Source organism: Mobula birostris, chromosome 5 (genome assembly GCF_030028105.1).
Source record: "Mobula birostris isolate sMobBir1 chromosome 5, sMobBir1.hap1, whole genome shotgun sequence".
In the NCBI taxonomy this organism is placed as follows: Eukaryota; Metazoa; Chordata; class Chondrichthyes; order Myliobatiformes; family Myliobatidae; genus Mobula; species Mobula birostris.
The window spans coordinates 87,000,121-87,022,175 of record NC_092374.1 but is presented as its reverse complement, the minus strand read 5'-3'; the positions used below and the strand labels follow the sequence as shown (position 1 = coordinate 87,022,175).

At 43.1% G+C, this 22,055-nt stretch overlaps 1 protein-coding gene across 4 annotated transcripts in view; it reads left to right on the top strand.

Moving 5' to 3' along the window:
- LOC140197842 (vigilin-like) overlaps positions 1 to 22,055 on the top strand; it is a 269,622-nt gene that overhangs the window by 41,241 nt on the left and 206,326 nt on the right. Inside the window, exon 2 of one of the 4 annotated variants that reach the window (XM_072258335.1) lies at positions 2,019 to 2,227. The exons of the other annotated variants lie outside the window; for them this stretch is intronic. The gene's annotated coding sequence lies outside the window, so the exon portion shown is untranslated. The remainder of the gene's footprint in view (positions 1 to 2,018; positions 2,228 to 22,055) is intronic. 4 annotated transcript variants of the gene reach the window in all.

The following is a 22,055-nucleotide window of genomic DNA, read 5'->3' as shown; positions in this document are numbered from 1 at the left end:
TTTTTCTATCATCCATGTACATATCTAACAGTTTCTTAAATGCTCTTAATGCATCTAAAGCTACCACCACCCCTGGTAGGTTGTTCTAAACACTCATCACTCTGTGTATAAGAACTTACTCTGACATGCCCCCTATACTTTCCTCCAGTTACCTTACAATTACACCCCCTTGTATTAGCCTCTTCCGCCTTGGGGAAATGTCTCTGGCTGCCTACATGGCCAAGGCCTCTTATTTTGTCCACCTCTATCAAGTCACCTCTCATCTTACTTCACTCCAAAGAGAAAAGCCCTAGCTCACTCAACTTATCCTCATAAACAACACACAAAATGGTGGAGGAACTCAGCAGGTCAGGCAGCATCTATGGAAATAAGTAAACAGTTGACGTTTTGGGCCGAGACCCTCATTATTTATTTATTTCTTAAGATACAGCATGAAATAGATCCTTGCAGCCCTTCGAGCTGCGCTGTCCCCTCAAAACCCCGATTTAATCCTAGCCTAATCACAGGACAATTTACAATGACTAATTAACCTACCAGCTGTAGGAGGAAACCCACATGGTCACAGGGAGAATGTACGTACTCCTAACAGGCAGTGGTAGATATTGAACCCAGGTCACCTGTGTACTGTAAAGTGTTGTTCTAACCTCTGCACTCTTCTTCAGGACTGGTTCTTGGAGAAGGTCTCCGCCCAAAAGGGCAACTTGTCTATTCACTGCCATAGATGCTGCCTGACTTGCTGAGTTCCTCCAGCAATTTGTGTGTGTTGCTTTGGATTTCCAGTAGCTGCAGATTTTCTTGTGTTTATGATTTGTTTACCCTCCTAAGGCATCTATAACTCGTAGGTTGTGGGATTTTTCATGAGGAAAGATTGAAAGCAGAGCAATGTTTGCAGAGGCTTGGCCTATGGCTTATAGTTTGGGAAGTGGTGTGGAAGGATAAGCAATAAGGAGGGAACAATTAAAGTCATAGTACCAGAGTAAATGAGAAATCCAAGGGATCACACAGCATTGAAAGAGGCTATGCAGCCACTGTGACACAACGGGCCCTTGAAAGTTGCCCTACTTGTCCAACCCCACTCTCCTATGTGATTTTGCTTTTTACACGCAATGCCAAACATTGTATTGGAGGCGGGGTGGAGGTACCTCTCTACTAAAGGAGCGGTAAGGCGCTCCTTCCCTCCACTAGTCTGCGGGTCACCCTTGGGCAAGGTGTATCACCTGCTTAGCCTCCTCCCGATCAGGGTCACGTGAATCCATGGGAGCAGGTGGTGGATGGTCATATGGGTAGCTGGTACACATCACAAGTCCTGGTATGTGACCACTGACACCAGGCAGACAATCTCTGAAGAGTATTAATAATGGCTGGGGTCACCCGTCTTGTAAAGACACTACCCAGAATAAGGCAATGGCAAACCACTTCTGTCGAAAAATTTGGCAAGGACCATCATGGTCATGGAAAGACCATGATCGCCCATGTCATATGATGTGCACGTAATGAATGGAGCAAACATTACATTAGTTTCCATCCTTTCAGTCAACATTTTCTAGATCATTGGGGCACCATAGTAGCATAGCAGTTAACGCGAGGCTGTTACAGAGTTTGGAGTTCAATCTTGGCGTCTTCTGTAAGGAGTTTGTGCTTCCTCTCCATGGAATGCATGGGTTTCCTCCAGGTGCTCCCTCAGTCCAATGACATACCAGTTGTAAGTTAATGGGTCATTGTAAATTGTCCCGTGATTTGGCTAATGTTAAATTGGAGTTACTGCTGGTGTGGCTTGAAGGGCTGGAATGATCTCTTCCACGTCTGGTTCTAAAACTCTTAGCATTCAATTAATTATCTTGTACAGAACAAGGCCCCAGAAGCAGCTGTGAACTGGACGTGGGAGATTGAGAATGTGACCCTGGCCCAAGCTGTTAATGACCAGTAAGATGGTTTAGGTATGGCAATGAATGGTATCTGAACTGACTGACTTCTTGGGTGTTGACATATATGAACAAATTCTGGTTGCCTCATTATAGGAAGAATGTGGAAGCATTAGAGAAGGTGCAGAGGAGATTTACCAGGTTGCTGCCTGGAAATGAGGAGCGACACAGCAGTGTAGTGCTTAGCACAACGCTTTATGGTACCAGCAACCCGGGTTCAATTCCCGCCACTGCCTGTGAAGAGTGTGTACTCTCTCCCCGTGACCGCGTGGATTTCCTTCCACAGTCCAGAGACATACCAGTTGGTAGGTTAATTCTTCATTGTAAATTGTCCCGTGTCCCATCCCTATTTGTTATGTTCTTATTAGGCTTGTATTAAATTGGGGGACTGCAGGGCGGCACGGCTTAAAGGGCTAGAAGGGCCTATTCTGTACTCTATAGAACATAGAATAGTAGTAACACAGCACAGTACAGGCCCTTCGGCCTACAATGTTGTGCCGACCCTTAAACCCTACCTCCCATATAACCCCCCCCATCTTAAATACCTGTCTAGCAGTCTCAATAAATAAATAGAAATAATTAATTAAATTTCTTATGAAAATAGTTTCAGTAAGCTAGGACTTCCTTGTTTGGAGCAAAGGAGGATGAGAGGGTGGCTTGATAGAGATGTAGAAGATAATAGAGGTGCAGATAGAGCAGCTGGTGTCTTTTACAAATAGCTGATAGGAGGGGACATTTTTAAGTTGATTGAAGGAAAATATGGCGGGTAATATCTTAGGATAATATATGGTGACATAGATGTACTTTGATAAAAAATTTGCTTTGAACTTTGCATGGAATGTGCTGTCGGGGTGATGGTAGAGGCAGATACATTAGGAACATTTAAGAGACTCTTGGATAGGCACATGGATGAAAGAAGAATGGAGGGCTGTGTAGGAGGGAGGGTTAGAGTAGTTTAAGTGGTTGGCACAGCATCGTGGGCCAAAGGGCCTGTACTGTGGTGCAACATTCAGTGAGGTAAATAATGTGATGCAATTAAATGTAGTTTTTAGGCTCACAAAATGCCCTGAATATTGAGGCAGACCAATGACATTTAACCCTAATTGAACCTTAAACCCTGAACCTTCTATAATCAAGACCAGTTTACCTCCACTGATGTAATGTTGAATTGTCTCTTGCCTCAGGTTTTTGATTGCATACGCCTTCATTCTTACCCTTATTATTTGCAGACCTGACCATTTCAATGTTGTCCTGGCCAATCTCCTGCTTTTGGTAAGCTTCTGCTCCTCAATGCTCTGTTTCCCATTCCCGCAGTGTCTGTTCCTGTTCTCCTGGTATTCCTTGTCGTACGTTGGATCCAGCAAGGACTCACTTTCAATGTTCTGATCACCTCCATATCTACCCCTCCCGATTTCCATAACTGCTCCCAGTCTTACAACCCTCTGCTCAATACGTCACCAAATTCTCGGACAAATTTCTACAGATGTACTGTGGAGAACATTCCTTTGGTTACATCGCCAGCTGATATGGAGAGGCTGGTGCACAGGAGGCAGTGGATTGTAAACTCAACCAGCTTCATCGTGGGCACTACCTCCCCAGTTTCAAGGACATCTTCAAAAAGATGGCATTCTCATTAAGCATTCTCACCACCCAGGGCATACACTCTTCTCTTTGCTATCACTGGGGAAGGGTTACAGGAACCTGAAGACCCACACTCAATGTTTCAGGAACAGCTTCTTCCCCTCCATCATCAGATTTCTGAATCATCCATGTACACTACTTCACTATTTTTGCTGCCTTTTAGTGTGTGTGTGTGTGTATATATATATGTACACTCACTCACACACTTTAATATTAAATATTATAAACATATATCACAATATTTCTTACTGTATTTTATAGTATATTTTATGTATTGCAATGTACTGCTACCTCAGAACAACAAATCTCACGACAGATGTCAGTGATAATAAACCTGCTGGTATGATGATTCTAATATTCTTATTCTGGCCGCTGGCTCATCCTAAATTTAAATCCTCCACCAAGAGTGTACGTGCTTTCATGCACCTGAGCCCTAATCTCTCTGGTATTCGCTCCCTGAATTCTCTGCCTCTGTATCTTGTAGCTCTCCTGTAAGGCGTCCTTTAAACCTATCTCTTTATTAAGCTTGGGCTCACCTGCCCAATATCTCCTTATGTGACTTAGTGTCAAATTGTGTTTGGTAAGAGCTCCTGGGATGATTGTCACATTAAAGACACAAGTTGTGATTGGAATGAACCAGTTACTGCTTTACCTAGTGTTTAAGATTTGACAAAAATTAGTCTTTTTAGTGTAGTTTGCTGGTACAAAGTACATTTTCCTCTTTTGTGCTTATTGTTTTGCATTAGACTTTGTTCAGTTACACATACTTTAAACGAGCACTCAAGTAATTGCTGCTGCTGTCTATGAGGAGTTTGTACATTCTCCCTGTGACTGTGTGGGTTTCCTCCCATGGCTAAAGACAAACCAGTTGGTAGGTTAATTGGTCATTGTAAGTTGTCCTGTAATGAGGCTAGGATTAGATTGGGGGTCTCTGGATGGTGTGGCTAGAAGGGCCAGAAGGGCCTACTCCACGATTTATAGAAATATGGAAAACCTACAGCACAATAAAGGCCCTTCGGCCCACAAAGCTGTGCAGAACATGTCCCTACCTTAGAACTACCTAGGCTTTACACATAGCCCTCTATTTTTCTAAGCTCCATGTAGCCACTCAGGAATCTCTTAAAAGACCTTATCATTTCCGCCGCTGGCAGCACATTCCACGCACTCACCACTCTCTGCGTAAAAAAAATTACCCCTGACATCTCCTCCGTACCTACTTCCAAGCACCCTAAGACAATGCCCTCTCGTGCTAGCCATTTTAGCCCTGGGGAAAAGCCCCTGACTATCCACATGATCAATGCCTCTCATTATCTTGTACACCTCTATCAGGTCACCTCTCATCCTCCATCGCTCCAAAGAGAAAAGGCAGAGTTCACTCAACATATTCTCATAAGGCATGCTCCCCAAACCAGGCTACACCCTTGTAAATCTCCTCTGCACCCTTTCTATGGTTTCCATGTCCTTCCTGTAGTGAGGCGACCAGAATTGAGCGCAATACTCCACAAGTGGGGTCAGACCAGGGTCCTATATAGCTACAACATTATCTCTTGGCTCTTAAACTCAATCCCACGATTGACGAAGGCCAATGCACTGTATGCCTTCTTAACTACAAAGTCAACCTGCGTAGTAGCTTTGAGTGTTCTGTGGACTCTGACCCCAAGATCCCTCTGACCCTCCACACTGCCAAGTCTATATTAATGCTATCTTCTGCCATCATATTGGACCTATCAAAATGAACTACCTCACACTTATCTGGGTTGAACTCCATCTGCCACTTCTCAGCCCAGTTTTGCATCCTATCAATGTCCCGTTGTAACCTCTGACAGCCCTCCACACTATCCACAACACCCCCAACATTTGTGTCATCAGCAAACTTACTAACCCTCCTTTCTACTTCTTCATCCAGGTTATTTATAAAAATCACGAAGAGGAAGGGTTCCAGAACAGATCCCTTCAGAACACCACTGGTCACTGACCTCCGTGCAGGATATGACCCGTCTACAACCACTCTTTGCCTTCTGTGGGCAAGCCAGTTCTGGATCCACAATGCAATGTCCCCTTGGATCCCATGCCTCCTTACTTTCTCAATAAGCCTTGTATGGGGTACCTTATCAAATGCCTTACTAAAATCCATATACACTACATCTACAGCTCTACCTTCATCAATGTGTTTAGTCACATCCTCAAAAAATTCAATCAGGCTCGTAAGGCACGACCTGCCTTTGACAAAACCATGCTGACTATTCCTAATCATATTATGCCTCTCCAAATGTTCATAAATCCTGCCTCTCTGGATCTTCATCAACTTACCAACCACTGAAGTAAGGCTCACTGGCCTATAATTTCCTGGGCTATCCCTACTTCCTTTCTTGAATAAGGGAACAACATCCACAACCTTCCAATCCTCCAGAACCTCTCCCGTCCTCATTGATGATGCAAAGATTATCGCCAGAGGCTCAGCCATCTCCTCCCTCGCTTCCCACAGTAGCCTGGGTACATCTCATCCAGTCCCGGTGACGTATTCAACTTGATGCTTTCCAAAAGCTCCAGCACATCCTCTTCCTTAATATCTACATGCTCAAGCTTTTCAGTCCACTGCAAGTCATCCCTACAATTGCCAAGATCCTTTTCTGTAGTGAATACTGAAGCAAAGTATTCATTTAGTTCCACCGGTTCCATACACACTTTTCCACTGTCACACTTGATTGGTCCTATTCTCTCATGTCTTATCCTCTTGCTCTTCACATACTTGTAAAATCCCTTGAGGATTTCCTTAATCCTGTCTGCCAAGACCTTCTCATGGCCCCTTCTGGCCTAATTTCATTCTTAAGCTCCTTCCTGCTAGCCTTATAATCTTCTAGATTCCTATCATTACCTAGTTTTTTTGAACCTTTTGTAAGCTCTTCTTTTCTTCTTCACTAGATTTATAACAGCCTTTATACACCACGGATCTTGTACCCTACCATCCTTTCCATGTCTCATTGAAACGTACCTATACAGAACCCCATGCGAATATCCCCTGAACATTTGCCACATTTCTTCCGTACGTTTCCCTGAGAACATCTGTTTCCAATTTATGCTTCTAAGTTCCTGCCTGATAGCCTCATATTTCCCCTTACTCCAATTAAATGTTTCCCTAACTTGTCTATTCCTATCCCTCTCCAATGCTATGATAAAGGAGATAGAATTTTGATGTATCTTAATAAATAATTTTTGACAAGGACTGTTTATTGACAGTGAAACTAATTAGCCAGAGTAGGTTGCCATTTTGCCACAGTAATTCTTTTTACACCAATCATTTCTTCCTGCAATTTGCTTCAAACCCAATGGTGGGCATGTGAACTGTTGGCTATTTCATTCCTCTCCCATTGAGAGTAAAGTATATGTTTTCAGAATCAGAGTCGGGTTTAATATCACTGGCATATGTCAAGAAATTTGTTGTCTTTGTAGCAACAGCACAATGCTATACAATAGAAAAAACTGAATTATAATAGGTTTTTAAAATATTAAATTAAATAAGTAGTGAGGTAGTGTTCATAGGTTCAATGTCCATTTAGAAATCTGCTGGCAGAGAGGAAGAAGCTGTTCCTGAATCATTGAGTGTGTGCCTTCAGGCTTCTGTACCTCCTCCCTGATGGTAGCAATGAAAACAAGGCATGTCCTGGGTGATGGGGGCCCTTTTTGAGGCATCGCTCCTTGAAGACGTCCTGGATACTACAGAGGCTAGTGCCCATAATGGAGCTGACTAAGTTTTCTACTCTCTGTAGCTTATTTTGATCCTGTGCAGTAGCCCCCTCTCCCCCACCCCCATACCAGATGGTGATGCAGCCAGTTAGAATGCTCTCCACAGTACATCTGTAGAAATTTGTGAGTGTCTCAGGTGACATGCCAAATCTCCTCAAACTGCTAATGAAATAGAGCTGCTGTTGTGCTGCCTTTGTAGCTGCAACTGTCACCAATACAAGAGCTTCTAATCACCTACCCTTGATGTTTAATGGTGTTGTCATTACCCTTCCACAACCATCAGTCACCATTGACCACCGGACTGCAACGACTACAAGAGCAGTTTAGAGGCTGGGTGTCCTGAGCTGACAACCTTTCTGCAATCCATAAGTCTCAAATCAGCAGTGTGATGTGATGGAACACCCTCCATTTGCCTGGATATAACAACACTCAAGAAACTCAATACTATCCAGGACATAACTACCTGCTTCAGTGGTAGCCCATCGAGCACCCTACAAATGAATCTCCTTTTTCACCAGTGCACAGTAGCTTTAGTGTGTGCCATCTATTTGTTGTACTGCAGGGTGGCATGGTAGCATTGTGGTTAACATAACAATTACGTTGAACAACAAATTTTTGTGAAAGTGTTGCTTCCTTGGATATTTGTGGTGATAGACCACTTGAAGCTGAACACAAATATAATTTCAGACCACTTGTATCACGTAGGAATTCGGAGAAACAAAAAATTAACTTTTATTGAATATAATGTGTTCAATTGCGTAACGGTGCTGGTGCTTTGCGATAGTTCAACTCAACTAAAAATATTTTGTTGATGATTTTTGTACTTGGTGTCTGACACTTCTCACTTGTGTCCAACAATAATCAGCCAGAACTGACAGATTCCAGTTGCCCTGATACTAGTTTTTCCGTGACTGCAATGTCCTGGTGAAACCTTTCACCATGCTTGTCACTGACAGCATCAAGATTAGCAGGGAAGAAGTCTAAATGTGAATGCAGAAAATGAATCTTTAGTGGCATGTTGTACTTCATGGTTTTGTATGCTTGAAGCATGTTGTCAACCAGATGCATATAATTTTGTACTCTGTAGATGCCAATTAAATCTTCAACAAAATTCTTGAATGCCTTCCTTAACCTTGGCATTCTGAATTGAATTATGAATTGAAATAACAAATATAGGAGATTTCAAAAAATGGTAGGCAATAGGGAAACTTCATGGTGATTTTCATGATCAGCATCCCAAAATCCTTAAAATACACCCAAAATGGACCTCCCTCGAAGCTAGCAAATCAGAACCTTCTACTGTTAAACTGTTTACAGTGTTTTGAACCAGCCAACAAGATCACAACGTCTAATCAATATCAACTCGGACCCCAGATGAGTATATAAGTGGGCATTCTGAGGAGACAACACCCTGAACTGCGCACTGATGATGGTTTCTCGATTGGAGCTGAAGCGTCTGCAAACATTTTGCGAAGCTCGGCAATCAATCAAACTTCCAAATAGCCTTCCCAGGCTACTAATATTCCACAATATTTCAGACACCCAAAAGTGTTTATGAAGCAAAAATAGTGCAAGTCAAGGTTTAATTCCCATTGCTGTCTGTCAGGAGAGTGTACATTTCCTCCCACATTCCAAAGTAGTACAAATTGGGGTTAATTACTTGTGGGCATGTCCTGGGTGGTGGACACAAATGATGCTCTTCACTGTATGTTTTGTAGTACATGTGATAAAAGCTAATCTTAATCTTTGACCAGTAACACAAAGGTTCTAGGATTAACTTTATTCACCATATATGTTTACATATATTAGTAATTTTGTGGTGAGTTCAAAGTAAATCTATTATCAAAGTACATATATGTCACTGTATACATAATTTTCTTGCAGACATATTGAAATCCAATAGCCATAATAGAAACAATGTAAAGCCGCACCGACAGGGCGGTTCATCAGTATGCAAAAGACAACAAACTGTGCAAATACGAAAAGAAAGGAAAAAAAGACATAATAATAATAAATATCAAGAACATGAGATGAAGAGCCTTTGAAAGTGAGTCCATAGGTTGTGGACAACAGGAATTCTGCAGATGCTGGAAATTCAAGCAACACACATAAGAGTTGCTGGTGAACGCAGCAGGCCAGGCAGCTTCTCTAGGAAGAGGTGCAGTCGACGTTTCAGGCCGAGACCCTTCGTCAGGTCTAACTGAAGGAAGAGTGAGTAAGGGATTTGAAAGGGGGAGGGGGAGATCCAAAATGATAGGAGAAGACAGGAGGGGGAGGGATGGAGCCAAGAGCTGGACAGGTGATTGACAAAAGGGATACGAGAGGATCATGGGACAGGAGGTCTGGGGAGGAGGAAAAGGGGGAGGGGGGAACCTAGAGGATGGGCAAGGGGTATATTCAGAGGGACAGAGGGAGAAAAAGGAGAGTGAGAGAAAGAATGTGTGTATAAAAGTAAGTATAAACTTCTCTAACTTATAACTTCTCTAATAACTTCTCTAACTTCCGCTAATGCCCCACCTCCCCCTCGTACCCCGTTTTCCAACCTGATGGCATGAACATCGACTTCTCTAACTTCCGCTAATGCCCCACCTCCCCCTCGTACCCCATCTGTTACTTATTTTTATACACACATTCTTTCCCTCACTCTCCTTTTTCTCCCTCTGTCCCTCTGAATATACCCCTTGCCCATCCTCTGGGTTCCCCCCCCCCCTTGTCTTTCTTCCCAGACCTCCTGTCCCATGATCCTCTCGTATCCCTCTTGTCAATCACCTGTCCAGCTCTTGGCTCCATCCCTCCCCCTCCTGTCTTCTCCTATCATTTTGGATCTCCCCCTCCTCCTCCAACTTTCAAATCCCTTACTCACTCTTCCTTCAGTTAGTCCTGACGAAGGGTCTCGGCCTGAAACGTCGACTGCACCTCTTCCTAGAGATGCTGCCTGGCCTGCTGCGTTCACCAGCAACTTTGATGTATGTTGCTCCATAGGTTGTGGGAACATTTCAGTGATGGGGCAAGTGAAGTTGAGTGTGGTTATCCCCTCTGTTTCAAGAGCCTGGTTGTTGAGGGGTGATAACTGTTCCTGAATGTGGTATGAGTCCTGAGGCTCCTGTACCTTCTCCCTGAGGCAGCAGGGAGAATAGAGTATGACCTTGGGTGGTGATGGGGGGGATGGTGGTCCCTGATAATGGATGTTGCCTTCCTGTGCAAACTCTTCATGTAGGTGTGCTCAAAGGTGGGGAGGCTTTACCTATGATGTACTGGGCCATATCCACTACTTTTTGTAGGATTTTCTGTTCAAAGGCATTGGTGTTTCCATACCAGGCTGTGATACAGCCAGTCAATATACACAACCACACATCTATAGAAGCTTGTCAAAGTTTTAGATGTCATGCAGAATCTTTGCAAGCTTCTCAGGGAGTTGAGATGCTGCCGTGCTTTCTTCATATTTGCAGTTGCGTGTTGGCCCAGAACACCGAGAAATTTAAAGTTACTGAGGGACCTTGGATCCCCTGATGAGGATAGGCTCATAGACCTCCAGTTTCCTTCTCCTGAAGGAATTTTTGTTGCATGTCAGGGTGTGACAAACAACAAAAATACATCAACGTTGAGCAGGTGTGACAAACAACAAAAATACATCAACGTTGAGCAATTGTAAAGAATATTAAAGTTAACAATAACATATAATTTTGTATTTATATAATCTGTATACAATATATAAATTTGTATAATTTTGTGTATGTATGTGTGTATATATCTTTTACACTCTGATTATTTGTCACACTTGGTGTGTAGTAGTTCATTGATGCTATTGTATTTCTTTTTTTGAATGCCTGCAAGAAAATGAATCTCAGGGTAGTATATGGTGATATATTTGCACTGTCTTCTTCATCTTTTGTCCTTAGCTCCCAGTGGAGCGTTGGCCATAGATGACACCCCCTCTTCGCCCCCCCCCCCCCAGCCCCGAGCTGTCTCCATTGTCCTCTGCTCTGGTCAGTTTTTTGAGGGTGGACCAGGAGTGTCCCCATCATCTAATTTCAGCCTCCATGTGTCCTTTGGACGTCCCTTTTCCCTCTTTCCTCGGGAATTCCATTTTAATGCTTACCGGGTGATGTCGTTGGTTGGCTTCCTCAAGGTGTGGCCAATTCACCTGCATTTCTGTTTGCATATTTGTATCTCTGTGGTTTCCTGGTTGGTGTTTTCCATAAGATCAGGTTAGGAGTAGAATTAGGCCATTTTGCCCATTGAGTCTGTTCTGCCATTTCATCATGGCTGATCCATTTTCCCTCTCAGCCCCAATTTTCTGCCTTCTCCCTGTGCCCCTTCATGCCCTGACCAATCAAGAATATATCAACAACTGTCTTAAATGTACGTGATGACTTAACTTCCACAGCCACCTATGGCAATAAATTCCCCAGATTCACCACTCTCTGACTAAAGAAATTCCACCTCATCTCCTTTCTGAAAGGGCTTCCCCTCTTTTCTGAGGCTGTGTCCTGATCCTAGACTCCCCCACAATAGGAAAGATCCTCTCCACGTTCATTATATTGAGGCATTTTAACATACGATAGATTTCAATGAGGTCACCCCTCATTCTTCTGAATTCCAATGAATGCAGGCTCAGAGCCATCAAATGTTCAATACGAGAATCGTGACCGTCCTTTGAACCTTCTTCAGTGTCAGTACATCCTTTATAAGATAAGAGGCACAAAGCTGCTCACTATACTCCAAGTGAGACCTCACCAGTGCTTTATAAAGCCTCAACATCACATCCTTGCTTTTACATTCACTGTTTTCCCACAGTGGCAGGTTACTCTCAATATAAGCTCTTTGATAATAAATTTACTTTGAACTCTGAAGAATCTGATGGCACCAGCCTTTCCAAGAATCCCCACATCTCAGGCAGGTAAAAAGTGTTGTTGTAGATTCCTGGCAATGCTTCTGAGGTGGTGGAATGGCTTAGGGCAGTCAGGAGGTGAGACATTCTTGGCAGTGTTGCAGACCCATATCCTGCCGATCTGTGCTGCAGTATTCTGGAGTGTCAGTGCACTGTAGTATTACATCATCTCAACGACTGGATGCCACTTTTAACCAGAGGTAGTTCTGATGCACAGTCAGTAGCTGGTTTGGCGATTACTCAGCCTGGATGCATTTGATGCTGTGTTAACACTGGTAACTGGTAATTGTAACTGCAGTTCAGTTAATTAATCTCAAGTCAAGTTAAGTTTATTGTCATTTAACTATATCCATGTATATAACGTATATAACCATATAATGTATATAAGAATGAGATGTTTCTCCTAACCAGGGTGTAAAGCACAGTAGTACATATAACACATGATAACGTATGAAAGTAAGGATAAAATCTGCAGATGAATTGCTCATAAATAACAAACTAAAGTGCATAAATTAAATATTGTAAGGTATGAAACAGATTAACTGGTGACACTTCAAATTGATGCAGCAGGGTGTTCAGAAGCCTAATGGCCTGAGTGAAAACTGTTACCCATCCTGACCGTTCTTGTTCGGAGACTTCTGTCTGATGGTAGAAAGTCAGAGGATGCTGAATGGATGGGTGGGATCCTGGATGATGCTAAGGGCCCTATGTACGCAGCACCCCTGATAAATATCCCCCCCCCCCCCGATGGATGGTAGGGATCCTCTCAGCCATTCTTACAGTCCTTTCTAGGGACTTCCGGTCCGACGCTTCAATGCTGCCATACCAGATGGGGATGCATCTTGTCACAATGGTCTTAGTGGTGCTTTTGTAAAACGTAGTTAAAAAGGGTGGGAGGGGGGGAGTCTTGCTTTCTTCAATCTCCTCAGAAAGTGGAGGCTTGCTGTGCCTTCTTGTTCAGGGAGGAGATATTAAGGTACCCAGATGAAGTCGATGGCGATGTGAACTCACAGGAACTTGGTGATTTAACTCTCTCTATGGATGAGCCATGTATTCGTCTGCACCTTCCTGAAGACCACAATGACTTCCTTGGTCTTCTCCATGTTTAGGCTTAGGTTGTTCTTCTCATACCAATTCATGATTCATTGTTGTTCAATCTGTCCGTGAAACATTGTCATTTGCTCTAACTTCTCTGTAAAGATCCACGGTTTTATCTCACTATATGGAATGACTTCAGCTGATACACCTGTCAGATAGAGAGGGGTTGTGACATGGCAGGAATGGGTGTCCATTTAAGATTTCCCCTTTCTTCTTGGAGAGAATGTCATAAATTCTGCTTGTCAGTGCTGTGCCAATGATCTGGGAGTCCCAGGAGATTCTCTGGCACTTGTTCAGTTTTCTCTGGAGACACAAGAGGCTGCAGATGCAACAAACATCCTCTGGAAGAACGCAGTGGGTCGAGCAACATCTGTGGGAAAGGAAAGAAATTATCAATGATTCGGGTCGATCAAAAAGTGGACAATTCTTTTCTTCTCATGGATGATCTGGTTTAAGATGGCATTATTTACTGGTTTGAGTGACAACTTGCTGGTGGCCAGTGAAACAAAAAAAACAACTAAATACAGTGTTATTCACACTTTTCCTAGTAAATGCTCACTGCAAACAGTGGCCTGTGGCTTCCCTGTCGGAGTTGAGTGGAATCACCTGTACAATCTGACATTTTTGTGGTGTGACTGGAGTCTTACTGGGGCAGGGCATTTGCAGAACTCTGGGCTGGAGTTGCTGGAGTGTACTTGGAGGTAATTCAATTATTCGGAGATGAGGCCATGGAAAGATCGGAGGTTTGATTAAATTAAGAGCCAAGCCGAATTGGAAAGGTCAGGTAGTTCGATGAGGCAGAAACAGGACAAAGCGAGGAGAGATCTGAGGTTTGATTAAGTTAAGAGCTGAGCTGAATTGGAAAGTTTGTGTACTAGCCATATTGAGGTGACTGAGTCCACGAGTGAGAAATGACCGAGGTTTGGATGATTTAAGCACCAGGCCAAATTTTGTGGGTGGGGTGTCAGGGTCAGAGGAAGAGATGGACCAGTTTGGCTTGCAGCTCCGTGGGGTTTGCTCAGCTCTGTGCTGAGGCCTTCTCAATTAGCTTCTGTGCTTGGCTTTGTGAACTTCAATTCTGAATGCTGATTGCTTACATTATTGTTTGCCCAAATTCGCCCCCCCCCCCAGGGGTGTTGATGGTGTTTTCTTTTTAATAGGTGCTATTGGGTTTCTTTGTTTCGTGCCTGCCTGTAAGGACACTGATCTCACGGTTGATTATAATATACATACTTTGATAATAGTGTGGCGCGTGGCCAAGTAGTTAAGGTGTTGGACTAGCGATCTGAAGGTCGTGAGTTCAAGCCCCAGCCAAGGCAGCGTGTTGTGTCCTTAAGCTAGGCACTTAACCACACGCTGCTCCAGTCCACCCAGCTGAAAATGGGTACTGGCAAAATGCTGGGAGTTAACCTCACGATAGACTGGCGTCCTATCTGGGGAGGAGGAGTCTCCTACTCTCAGTCGCTTCACGCCACAGAAACTGGTATAAGGCTCGGGTCAGACTTTAACTTTAACTTTGATAATATATGTACTTTGAACTTTAATGCTGCTCAACCTGCTGAGATCCTCCAGCAGATTATCTTGTTTATCTTATTTCTTTGCTGAAAGATTTTACAGTCTTTACCAACTAGTTTTTTCTTCAATCACCCGAGGTATTATCAGTCAATAAAAACTTTACTTTTTAAACAAAATTACTGATGGTGGCTAAACTAAATTGGAAATACTTCAAAAGTAATCTTTAGAATTTTATTATCAGATATGAGTAAAGAATTTCACACCCCAGAGGGAATTGCCCAGTGTGCTGGCATTAATGCTTCGCACAAGATTCCTCTCACCTGAGCTCAGCCTTTCCTCTTTCTAGATTTATCCAGCTTCTCCTTAAAGGTATCCACATTTCAACAGTTATACCTGATACCAAGTTCCACATTCTGTAAGCAAAAAGGATAAAATGATGGAGGAACTCAGCAGGTCAGGCAGCATCTGTGGAAGGGAAGTGGACAGTTGACATTTCAGATGGATACCCTTCATTTGGACTGAGAGGTAGAGGGGAGGTAGCCAGAGTTGGGGGGGAAGGGATGGAGCCAGAACTTGAACATGGGGATCAATTATAAAAGCTAGCCTTGCCAGGGCTACCCAAATATCACCTTATACATTCTTCTTGTCTTTTTGTGGCCCTTAGTTCCAGTGGAGCAGAAGTCATCAATAACCTCCTTTCTCTGTTGTCTTCTGTTCTGAGCCAGTTTCTCAAGGGTGGACTAGGAGTGTCCCCATCATCTAACTTTGTTCTCGACATCTCCCATCCATGTGTTCTTTGGGCGTCCCTTTTTCCTCTTTCCTTGGGGATTGCACTTTAATGCCTGCCTGGTGATGCTTTTGGTTGGCTTCCTCAAGGTATGGCCAATCCACCTCCATTTCTGTTTGCGTATTTGTATTTCTATGAATTCCTGGTTGGTGTTTTCCCGCAGTGTCTGTTTGGTTACTCTGTCATCCATCTGATGTTTAGGATCCTTCTCAGGCACTGATTGATGAAAGGCCACCAGTTTTTGTAGTGTCTTCTTTGCTATTCTCCAATTTTAGAGCTATATAGAGAAGCACTATGTTAACAGTTGAGTTGAAGATTTTGATTTTGGTTTTCCTTGATACTACTTGGGATGTCCTCACTTTCTTCAAGATGTTGAAATCTGCTCTGGCCCTATTCACCCTGGCTTTGACATCCTCCATATGTACTTAATCTATATTTTGTCTCCCCTATTTCTCTTAGTCCACACGAAGTGTCTCAGCCCGAAATGACAACTGTCCTTTTCCCACCGTAGATGCTGCCTGACCCACTGAGTCCTTCCAGCAGTTGTTTTTTGCTCCAGGTTCTAGCAACTGTCATCTCTTGTACACCCACATTCTGTGAGATGACTTCCTTTGCTTTAGGCCAGCAGTTCTGGATCAGAATCAGGTTTAATATCACTTGCATATGTCGTGAAATTTGTTGTCTTTGCGGCAGCAGCATGATGCATTGCGTAATAATAGAGAAAAGCCATGATTACATTGTATATACTGTATATATTAAATATTTAAATAAGTAGTACAAAAATAGAAATAAAAAGTAGTGAGGTAGCATTCTTGGGTCCAATGCCCATTCAGAAATCAGATGGCAGAGGGGAAGAGGTTGTTCCTGAATCATTGAGTGCGGGTCTTCAGGCTTCTGTACCTCCCTGATGGTTAATGGTAGAAGTCCATGGCATAAAAAAGGTTCCCAATCTTTTTTTGTGCCAAGGACCTGTACCATTAAACGAGGGGTCCGTGGACCCAACTGGCTCGGATCATCCTGGAATGGGAAAGAAATACCTCACTGTTTTAGCTGTGTTACTGTCACCGTTGTGTTCACTAGCTAATTTTTGCTTTATAACTGAATGATCTGTAGACCTTTCCACGTAGTGTGAAGTATGCTCTGTGAAGATTAGTTGGGAGCTACTTTACGTTCAATCAACATTCATAATCAAGTTGTCGTCTGTCGGTCCACAGCAGGTAAGCTGGGCTTTGAATTCGCAGCCTCTGAATGGTTAGTCTAGTATCAGGTACAATTAGATGTGGGGTTTCCAACCTGGGAATCCATGGACCCTTTGGTAGGAGTCCATGGCATAAAAAAAAGGTTGGGAGCCACTGAACTGGACCTATGCAATGGCCAGTTTATTAGGTGCACATGTAAATCTGCTTGTTAATACAAATATCTGATCAGCCAGTCATGTGGCAGCAACTCAATGCATAAAAACTTGCAGACATGGTCAACAGGTTCAGCTGTTGTTCAGACCAAACATCAGAATGGGGAAGGAATGTGATCTAAATGACTTTGACTGTGGAATGATTGTTGGTGCTAGGCGGAGTGGTTTGTGGTCTCAAAAGCTGCTCAGATATTCATGCATCACAACAGTAGTGTGCGGAAGAGCACAACACATTGAACCTTGAACTTCTTTATGTGAGTGGCAACTAAGTATATCACATCATTTATAACTTTGGATGTTACTGTCACAGGTGTTTTTACTCTAACTTTTTCTTTATAATTGACTGGTCTGCGGACCTTTCCAAGTAGCGTGACGTGTACACTGTGTTGATCTGAGTTAGAGAACTAACTTAGTAGGAGTTAGAAGGCTGCCTTGTGAACATTCAAGTAAAGTCAATGTATTATCTAAGTACATATATGTCACCATATACAATCCTGAGATGCATTTTCTTGCTGGCATATACAGCAAATCCAAGAAGCACAATTGAAAGACTGCACGCAACAGGATGGACAAACAATATGCAAAATACAACCTGTGCAAACAAAAAAGAGGGAAAAAAAAGCAATAAATATCAAGAAAATAAGATGGAGTGTTTTTGAAAGTTTGTCTATAGGTTGTGGGAACAGTTCAGTGATGGGGTAAGTGAAGTAACCCCTCCTGGTTCAAGAGTTTGATGGTTGAGCTGGTAATAACTGTTCATGAACCTAGTGGTGTGAGCCCTGAGGCTCTTGTACCTTCTTCCTGATGGCAGCAGTGAGAAGAGATCATGGCCTGGGTGGTGGCGGTCCCTGATGGTGGATGCTGCTTTCCTGTGACCACGCTTCGTGTAGATGTGCTCAATGGTGGGAAGGGCTTTTCCTGTGATGGACAGAGTGGCATCCACCACTTTTAGTAGAATTTTCCATTCAAGGGCATTGGTGTTTCCATACCAGGCTATGATGTCGTCAATATACTCTGCACACACATCTATAGAAGTTTGCTGTGCTTTCTTTGCAACAGCACTTACATACTGGGCCCAGGACAGGTCCCCTGAAATGATAACACTGTGGAATTTAAAGTTGCTAACCCCCACTCCTCTGATCTCCGATGAGGACTGGCTCATTGACCTTCGATTTCCTCCCCTTGAAGTCAATATTCAGCTCCTTGGTCTTGCTGACTTTGAGTAAGAGATTGCTGTTGTGACACCTCTCAGCCAGATTTTCAATCCTCCTCTTATATGCAGATTTGTACTTTAGGAACATTAGTTGGGAGCTAATATAAGTTCAAAGTGCAAAGTACATTTATTATCAAAGTATGTATACATTATACACCCTTGAGATTCACCTCTTAACAGGCAGCCACAAAACAAAGAAACCCATTAAAGAAAATGAAGACCGTCGAACACCCGATGTCCAGAAAGAAAAAAAAGTCATGTTAACAATAACCGTAAGCGAATAGTATTCTGAGCTGAAGTTGACAAAGAGAGTCCGAGAGTCATAGTTCAGCACAGAGCTGAGTAAATGTCGCAAAGCAACAAGCTGAACCAGACTGTCCCTTGCCTTGGGCCTGAGACCCTGGACCTTTTAAATCTGGCCTGGCACCTAAATTGATGTTTAAACATCAGGTTCAATTGCATTGAGATGCTCTGGGTGGATTCAATTCAGCCTGTAGCCAACCTTTCCAATTTGACCCGTGCTTAAATTGATCAAACCTTCAGTCTTCCTCGGTCTTGGTGACGGGTCTGCCACCTCGCCTCAGATCCACCACATCGAATTGCCTCCAAGTTCAAAGGGAAATTACAGACTATTACTTGTGATAATTGTTTGCCAGAATAATTGTGTCTAAGTCCAGCAACTTCCGTGATCAGATTGTCTGCTGTCAGTTTTCCCATTAGCAGGTAAATTGGGTTTTGAACTCCAGATGATTAATCCAATAGATCTAGAATGCCAGTTATCGTCTGTGTGGTTGCCCTTCCTCTTAGTCATTTGGTTTTTAACACTTAGCCATGACAAGACTATGGGACTTCCATCTGTATAAAATGACTCATCCAAAACTGCATTTATCTATCACACAGTAGAGTGAGGAAAGACCTGATGTTTGGACGATTTAAACGTCATGCCAGATTGAAAAGGTCAGGGTGCTCTGCTCCACAGAATTTACTCATCTCATCCCTGCATTGAACTGAGGCTGTGACATGCAAACTAATTGACTCCTGAATTATCTGCAGTGATGACTGGCTTTGTGGCTGTGGACTCACTTTTCTGAATTTCAGTTCTGAATGTTACACTCACTTACTTTTATTGTTTGCATGATTTGTTTTTTTTTTCTGCACATTCGGCATTTGACTGTCTTCTTTTTCTAATGGGTTCTATTGGATTTCTTGTTTTACGGCCGCCTGTAAGGGACGAATCTCAAGGTTCTATACAGTATACATACTTAGGTAATAAATGTACTTTGAACTTCATAGTGGCTTCTGGTTAGGCACTCAGTTTTAACCTTCCCAACTTTGATACAAAATCGTTTTATAGTCCTATGTCTCGTTCCCTTCAATTTCCTTCATCTATATAAGCCATCAGGATATTTGTGGCTCTCCAGCTCCTGTTTATAACTATGTGGTCATTTCAGCTGCCAAGGGTCCAATCTCTGGAATTTCACCTGTTAACTGCAAACCTTCACCTCTCTCTTCTCCCTTAAGCTTTACTCATCCAAGTGTAAAAAATTTGGCATCTTGTGTTCTTTACTGTTCCTCTGAAACATCTTGCAATGTTTTACTACGTAAAAGGTTATGCCCACTTGTCTTTTTCCACCTACTGCCTACGGTCGCTTTCAGCCATCTTGTGGGCTATGCTTCACAGCGCCCCCACTTGCTTTGTTACTTCCTTGATGGGCTAGCCTTCTTTGTCTTGGCTCCAACCTTGATGGCATGAGCATTGATTTCTCTAATTTCTGGTAATTTCTCTCTCCCTCCCATTTCCATTCTGGTTACCCTCTCAACCCTTCTCACCTGCTCATCACCTCCCTCCGGTTTCCCTTCTCCTTCCCTCTCTTCCATGGTCCACTGTCCTCTCCTAACAGATTCCTTCTTGCTCAGCCATTTGGCCCATTGAATCTGCTCTAGCATTCAGTCATGGCCCTTTATCTCTTCCATCTATCCCCTCCCTGATTCTTCATTTTCCCACCCTCACACACCTTCCCCCTCACCTGGACTCACCTATAATCTGTCACCTTGTGCTCCTTCCCAGTCCCACACCGTCTGTCCCCTCTACTTTCCAGTCCTTGGCCTGAAATGTTGTCTGTTTCTTCCCTTCCATCGATGTCACTTGACTTGCTGAGCTCCTCCAGCATTTTGTGTGTGTTTGCCTTGGCTCTGTAGTGCTATACCTTTGCAGTGCTGGAGGTTACACAAAGTGCAAGTAGGTGATGCTGTGGAGAGAGATGAAGATGGTTGGACTGTCGGTATTTTTGGATCCTGATACTTCTGGCATCCAAAGGTTCTTTGAAAATCAAGAATGAGGCGTTAAATTTGCTGCTTTATTAAATGATACAAGAGCAAAGAAGGTTGAAGCGTCGAGAGGGTCAAAGGAAAGCAAAGACTAAAATGCAGTGCTGGTCATTTCATACTAGACTGAAATACCAGAAGTTCCATTGATAACAATTAGCCAATCAGATAGCCAGATTCAAGTAATATGACACCTGCCCCAGATATCAAGAAGCTTCCGGAAAATACAGAAGCAACTGTAACCACTGAAATATGCATTGAACAATCATATTATATATTAAATCTATAACACCAGAACTCCAAAGAAACTTAGAAGCAACAGAAATGTGGTTTCTTAGAAGAATGCTGAAAATATCATCTAGAGATAGGGTAACTAATGAGACAGTACTCCAACATGCCCATATAAAAAGATATTTAATGAGAACATTAAATGAGAGGAAATTTAAATTCCTGGGCCATGTCATCAGAAAGGGAGAAATAGAATGCCTTACATTACAAGTCTGTATGCCTGGGAAATGCTGTAGAGGAAGGCAAAGAAGAAAATATATGGACACTGTGAAAGAACTAACAGATCTAAGTGTGCGAGATATCATTGACGCTGCAAAGGATCGTTCGATGTGGAGAGCCATGATCGCCCAAGCGTGTAATGCTCAAGGCACATGAAGAGAGAGAGAGATATTTAACTATTTTAAATTAATCTAAATCTATATTAAACTAAATTTAATTATATTAAAATACAAAGATGCATAAGAAAGCTAAACTACAAGAAAAATAGCAATTCTACATCCCAATCCAACAGAGTGGTGAGCAAAATGGTGATGGGGGAGCTGGCTGAGCATACTGACTGTGTCAACCCTTCAAAGCTGGTGCAACACTCATGGTCTACCAGTCTGCAGTAACCCATGGCCTCTTGTATGAATAGTGTAGTCACTCAAGTCAAGTATGATGTTATTCCTGTAATGGAGAACAGCTGCGCATGACTTGGTTTAAAGTGGGGAGGCTGATGCATGGGCAGCCATTGCATGGTCCTTGACAGGTCAGGGTCAGGATCCAGTGGCATAGGATGCAAGACAACTGGGGACGCTTCACTGCTGCAGCCTTTGCTTGCTTTCACTGACACTGTGTTGTGTCATCGCCTTCTGCCAGCTCCACCCTTGAGGTCTTGGTTGGGTCGCTCTTCATCAAGAACCTCCCCCTTGACCTTACCACTGTGGGTCACCCTATTTGTTGGGGAGCTCACAAGCCCCTCCACCGTGACGAGGTAATGAAAGCCCTCTTGTATGTTTCAGAGATGTGACCTGCAGCAGGCACCTCAAAACAAGGAAAGGTATAAGCAATGCTGCTTCCAAAAAATGCTTTAAATCCCCAGGAAGAATAAATGAAGCAACATCAGTATCTTCACCCAAGCTGACATCTCCATCAGAGACAACATAGTTATACCCAATTAACTCTATTGGAGATGACAGCCTGGGTGAGAACACGTAACATGGTGCCATGCCCTTTGCGTA